The following is a 7,195-nucleotide window of genomic DNA, read 5'->3' on the forward strand; positions in this document are numbered from 1 at the left end:
GCCAATTTGGAACTTCTGACTACGGGTGTCATAGCAACCAAAGAGCCAATCCGGTGCGAGGCTGTTGAAGGTAACGCGTCGTCCTGCCTTCCTGCTTAGCAACGCTGTCGATCAAACCTGTTGATTTACGGACACAAGAGCGAAATATAAATATTAGGATCATCTAGAGCGGGTTCATATGAATATTTTAGGACCAAAATGATGAGTCGATGGAGCCGGACGCGCGTCAATGCTCACTTCATATTTGCAGTGAAGTTTATTTAAATGTACAGACTATGCCTCAGCCGTAGAGGGGCCAGCTCTTTGTTCCCATGGTGACTTTTGCATATTGATACTCAAGACGTACAGGATCGAACGCTCGAAATGCGCCATGGAAACGTTAAACTAGCAAGAAGCGCATATTTGTATTTGTAAACCTGACGCTCCTGATGCTGCTGAACGTGTAAGATTTTTTTATAATATAATCATGAATCACTTGAAACTACTTTGAATAGGCTAATGATGAGGGAACAGCTCATTAAGTGGATTTTACTTAATATGTGCCTAGTTTTGAAATGATAATGACAGTTTATATCCAGAAATCCTGACAAAAGACGGGCTGTTAAAGGGCCAGCGTTACATTATTCCCTGATCTATGTTATAATGTTGTTTCCTCATCACAAACGTACCTGGAGTTGTGTTTTGTTTCATTCACGCGTTTAGCACACACATCCTGCATATTAAGGCTGAATTCTTCTCTCAAACTATAAACTCTGTTCCACCTTATGATGTCATCTGGTAAAAACAGGAAGTGCTCCGCTGCGTTTTTAAACTCCACACGCCTTCATTTCTAGAATCATTTGGATCATTTCAGCCCTGGAATTGCCACTTATCTCTACTGAACTAAAGGTAAAACATAGCTGTTAAGATGAAAACTACCACTTCATGACATCACAAGGTGGAACGGAGCATTTTGAGTTTTGAAGACAGATAATAAAATACTCAAAAATGTGTGAATGAAACAAAACACAACTGTGGGTATGTTTTTGATGAGCTAATGACATTATTACATTTCTTAACGCTCATAAGAGTCAATTTTGTGTAATATAGGACCTTTAAATGCAGAAATCGAGTAACTTTGCTGGGTCATATTTGTCATTTTCATTGTCTTGACCTAAGCTCCCATAGCGGACAGTAGGTGCGTTGGCATTTGGATTCAGTCACTGTTAACAATGAGCCTAACGAGTTCCATGATGAAGCCCCTCTCCAGCAGATGGATGCAAACTGCCACCGCCACCAATTAACTCAGCGCCCATCTAAATAACTTTGTGCCATTAGCGGCCGTATTTCACAGCTCATTACGGGCGAGCTGATTGGAGGTGGAGGGAAAACGAGGAAAAACGATGAAAAGAGGGCGGCCATTTGCATTTTAGATTTACAATATGCTCGGGAACGTGCAGCAGAAGACAGCCGCGGTGAGAAATGGCTAAAAACACTCAAGGCCACATCTGCCAGCGAGCCGCACAGATCCGTAATGAGTGATTAACACTGAGTGGACACAATCTGGGCTCAGACATGGGAGGACTTCAAATGAACATGAGATTTGTAGAGGAACTATGTTTTCTTCAAGTCGATAAAATGATGGATTATGTCACACCTTGAGTTTTTTGAGTAGGGATGGCGTTCTTATTGATTTTTGTGACCTTTAAGCCATGTTATAATGTTGTTACCTTCTTAAAAACATACCTAGAGTTGTGTTTTGTTTCATTTACACATGTTTGAATAATTCTGTATTATTAGTCTGTCTACATTTCCAAAACTCAAAATGCTCCGTTCCACCTTGTGATGTCATGAAGTTAACAGTTGCATCGTACCTTTAGTTTAGTTGAAATTGGCAATTCCAGGACTGAAATTATCCAAATGATTCCAGTGAAGGTGTGTGGAGTTTAAAAACACAGCGGAGCACTTCCTGTATTACCACACGATGACATCACAAGGTGGAACAAAGTGTTTTCTATTTGAGAGAAGAGCTCAGCCTAAATGTGCCGTTTGTGTGTGTGTGTTAAACATATGAATGAAACAAAACACAACTCCAGGTGTGTTTGTGATGAGAAAACAACACAGCATAGATCAGAAAATAGTGTAATATGGCCCTTTAACTCAAGTGTATTTTTTACATTTCTAATCTCCAGTCTGACATTTTGTGCTTATTTTGAGTATTTAGTTGTAAACACACACATAACCACATTTTGTTCCTTTTAAACTCCATATTAATCTACATTAGACAGTAGAAACCAGTCCATTGAGTTTCTGTTTCTGTCTCAAGTACAGGCAGCAAAAACATGTTCATAGAGGTAAGAAAAGTTACACAGTATACCTTTTTTATTCTTTTTTCCAATCAGTGCCACCCCCAATTACTGCTTAGGGGCTCTAAGATTTTAAATGGGCCTGTCCACCTTATTTGTGTCCTTAAAGTTCTGATTAGTTGTTTTTACTACAGATAAGCGTCTTGAATAAGCAGCGAAACTTCAATCTTCACTCCTACAACTTTTTGTCCAGTTGACAGATTTTACTTTTGGGTTTTTCTATGTATCAGACCTGGACAACTGCAGGATTACACAGACATCTAGATTTGCATAAGTTAAAAGCGCATTACTTTGTCAACTTAAGATTTGTTTTTTGAAAGGGTCCATATTACACTATTCTCTTACTTAGATATATTATTATAATGTTGTTTCCTCATCAAAAACACACCTGGAGTTTAGTTTAGTTTCATTCACACATGTTTGTCTGTGATGTAATGTGGAGTTAGAGGAAGTGGTCCACTGTTTTTAAACTCCACAACTCCTGAACTAAAGGTAAAACATCATGACGTCACAATAAAAAGACAAATTAATAATAAAGGGTCACTCAAACATGTGTGAATGAAAAGAAGCACAATTCTGGGTATGTTTTTGAGGAAGTAACAGCATTTTAACATGTCCTGAAGCTCACACGAGTCCATTTTGTGTAATATAATAGTTTAATAATTTTCTTGTTGTCAAAATATTATGAAAACTATGACAAAACGTGGTCAAAATTGACACGGGGTCAGGATATGGAGAGGTCGCTACCTGGTTTTCTCAATAAAAATGGTATTTTATTGGACCTGTATGCCTTTAAAGTTATCTATCTTGCATTTCGATACTGTTTTTTAGTTTGTTAAAAATGCCCATGGAGGTAGCATTGAGATACAGCAATAAGATCTCCCTGAAGACAAACAGGTGGCATTCCAGGAAAAGTTCAATAGTGCACCTTTTTTCCAGTTTTTTCCACCAATCACTGCCACCATAGTTTATTTTTAATTATTGCCTCCTGACTCGTGCCTCGTGTTTGTTTACATCCAGGTCTAAATAGCGCCGTGGGGACCTTCACAACAGTAACCGAGCGTAATCTCAATTTGCAATGCATATGCTTCAGACCCGCACCCCCCCAGCCGCCCTCCCTCACCCCCCAGCCGCCCTCCCTCACCCGCCGCCCCTCACCCCCCTCACCTCCCCTCTCATTTTCTACAAGCAACATCCCATTAATATGCATGCCCCACACAAACGCTCCTCTGTGACCTTAACGACGGGCCACACGGAGCGCCTGGTTAATTAGCAACTTCATGCTACACGTTGGCGTTCACTGGAGAGAGCATTGAACTTCGTGCCCTCAGCGGTTCCCGGGGGTCAAAGGTCAAACTTAACCTGTAGTCCTTGACAACAAAACAAAACGGCGGCTATTAGAGGAGAGGTGTTAATGGCCGTGTGCTTGTACATCATGAGACTTGTAAATACTTGGTAGAAAACAGCAGTTCCAAGTTGACGATCTGTAACTAGTGAATTGTAAATCAAGTAAAATATTGTAGGTATAGACGGTGGAGGGGTAATGCCATCGTCCTGGACAATTTACATTGTTTTGTTTGTAAATTGTGTGGTGCTAAAATATATGTAAGATTTTTATTTTAAATACAATAAACATGACCTAATGGTGTCCCTCCGAGATAAGATAAGATAAGCATAAAGTATTGTTAATTACAAAAACTTTGTCCATAATATCCCATTTATGTGGTCTTTTGGTTTGCAGGATGATTATCCAATCAGAAAGCAGAATGAGCCTCACATGAGTCTCTTATTTGGTGAAATCCAGTTGGTTTAAACCTAAAATGCCTCTCTCTGATCTGAATGGTCACTACCTAAACCCCAGCACCTGCAGTCAATCACGAATCAGCCTCTGCCAGTGAAATATGTGCTGTCCATATACTGAGAATGAGAAAAACTTGCATGTGTCCTCTATTGATGCTTTGCAGTGACATCGCACTGTAGGTGTATTACATGCATTTCTGTGGTGGAATGTTCAGCAGTTACCATGGTGACATAATGCACATTTTCAGGAGCCGGCAAGTCACTTGTACAAATGACCATCAAATGTGGCATATGCACTGTCCCCACTGCTGTTCTGCAGAGGTCTGAACCCCCTCAGCCAAATCATCAACAACACTGGCTGTGGATACAGACTCAGGAGTGGGGCCACCGTCACCTCCTCTACATGGATAACATCAAGCTGTACGCTAAGAATGAGCGAGACATTAACTCACTGATCCACACCATCAGGATCTACAGCACAGACATTAGAATGTCATTCAGGCTTGAGAAGTGTAGCCGAATGGTGACATGCTGCTATGCCCTTACAGTAATCCGATACCCAGCAGGAATCATAAGGCCAAAGGAGGAGATACACACCACAGATGTTAAGACCTGAAAGCATCTGTCCATGCATGGAGGGTTCCATCCCAAATCCAGACCCTGAGAGCCACAGTCCAGGATGAAACATCCAAGATCCATAAGTACAAGTGTCAGGGACAAGGCCCCAACAGATGACTTGGCAAATGTCAGTGAATGTCTCAGACAGTGGAGTGCAGAGGAAGAGGTGCTGGGGGAACCATCATGGAAGGTCAAGCCCCTGCATGGAATGTACCACCGGAACATACCTGAAGTGACTGATATCAAGAAATCCTACCAACGGTTTGAGAAAACTAGACTGAAGGACAGCACAGAGGCTCATCCTGGCTGCACAGGAGCAGACCTTGAGCACCAGAGCGATAGGTCCCGAGCGTGAAAAAGAGGGGATGAGACCATGTGTACTGTACTATATATATATATATATATATATATATATATATATATACACACACACACACACACACACACACACACACACATATATATATATTTGAGTGCGACCGACAGCCCCACCAGTTTGGGTGGTAAAAAGTTATTGTTACATATTGTAGCCAAAAATGACAAAAATAAAAAAATAAAAAAATTCCCCCATGTTATTTCATTGAGATTTGAGGTTTTTTTTCTGTACTGGACAGAAGAATTGGAGTGAAGACGTTTCGCTGCTCATCCAAGCCGCTTCAGTTCTGGTCAGACTGCTGGTGGACACTGCCTTATATCTGTCTGAAGGGAGGAGCCAGCTACACTGAAACTAACACACCAATTTGTTTACAGTATCTGTTAATTCTCTTGAACCAGATGCTTTTATTGAGGGTGGAGATGGAGGATTACATAATCTTCTGCTGAGAGATGGGCTTATAACAGTTTGCATAGGGCAGTCTGTTAGCTTTGGATACTGTTGAACGTTGAGCTGTGTGCACCAGTGCCTTTCCATGGCACAGGCTGTATTTTGTGTCACAAACTGCATTATTATTTCAAACGGTTGTTACAGGGTTCAGTCAATTTAAAAGTGGATTGAGCTCAGGGTGGTGCGATGACCTAGATGGGAGAATTGTTGTTCCTGGTGGGCTTCCTGTCATCATAGTCCCGTCCAACAGTATGCCAGTGAGGTGAGCGCTAAGTTTGGGTTGGTCTCCTCAGGTGGGGGAAAGAGACAGATTTTGATTGATTACATTGTACTTTACCATGCCATATCTAACCACCTCTTACCACAAAGACCAGACACGAGCTTCACTGTTAGCTGCTCAGTGCACTCCAGCTAGATGGCTGGTACTTGGCGCAGGTCCGCCTCTCCCAGGTACTCCCTCTCTGTGACACTGGAGCGCTTTAGCTACTCCCCCGGGCCCTCGCTAACAGCATGTGGCGATTAGCGCGTTTGTTTGCGTAGCTCTCACCCGGCCTCATTAGCATAGCAGCCGGCTAACAGCAGTTCAAGAGCGCCATTGACACAGTTTAAGCCTCACTACAGCGGGGAACAATGGGGGAACATTAGCATATGTGTTATAACTGCACTGGCGTCACACTGGCCACACAATCATCTCCACAGTACAGGTCCTGATGAGAGGCAGATTTATCAGGTGTATTGTGTAACTTTTCTGGTGGGGGGTTTGCTACCTGCTTGTGACCATAGAGATGTTATTGCTTTGCCTGTTATGTCCAGTATGGAAAATAAACTCCATACTGGACATAACAGGCAAAACAGATCAGATCTGTGGACAGGCAACACCTCTCAGTGTAAGAATGCATGTTTTTCAAGGTGTTATTTTAGCAAACAAAAACTGTTGTTTGTAGCCACTCTTACAAAACAACTGAACCTCTGTTTCCAGAGCCTTAACCTGCAGACAGAGGACACATACATGTTTTTTCTCATCCTCAGTTTATGGACAGGCCTCATGTGAAAGATCAGAACCTCCAGAATTCACTCACTGAGCTGCAGAGGCTGCATTAGCACTGATTCATGATTGTCTGCAGGTGAAGGGGTTTAGGTAGAGACCATCCAGATCAGAGAGAGTCCTTTTAGGTTTATACCAACTGAATTTAAATCAGTTAGAATACCACTTTTTTATGAAGGGCTATTAAATTATGCAAAACCTTTTTAGCTTATAACTGTTACAACATTGTGTTTAGATTAATTTGTGCGTAAATACTTTTTTTTATTCTCTATTCACATGTTATCTCTATATTAAAACGCCAGTGCAGCCAGTTTTTATGCCATTCCAGTCACATCCAGCGTGGCAGTGGGGCGATGTGTATTGCCGAAGGATAAAGTATATCCCAAGCAACAGTGTTCATCACGGGCATAAGCTTAACCCACATGTAGCCTTTCATCTGAAAACATACAATACCCCGTTTGATTTATAAAAAAAAAAAAAGAAAAAAAGCCAAGCCCATTAAAAGCCCCACAGCTCTCAGACCAGTCTAGCATACACCACAGTGCAGTAGCTGTTAGCGTTAGC

Source organism: Periophthalmus magnuspinnatus, chromosome 9, assembly GCF_009829125.3.
Source record: "Periophthalmus magnuspinnatus isolate fPerMag1 chromosome 9, fPerMag1.2.pri, whole genome shotgun sequence".
NCBI classification, from domain to species: Eukaryota; Metazoa; Chordata; class Actinopteri; order Gobiiformes; family Gobiidae; genus Periophthalmus; species Periophthalmus magnuspinnatus.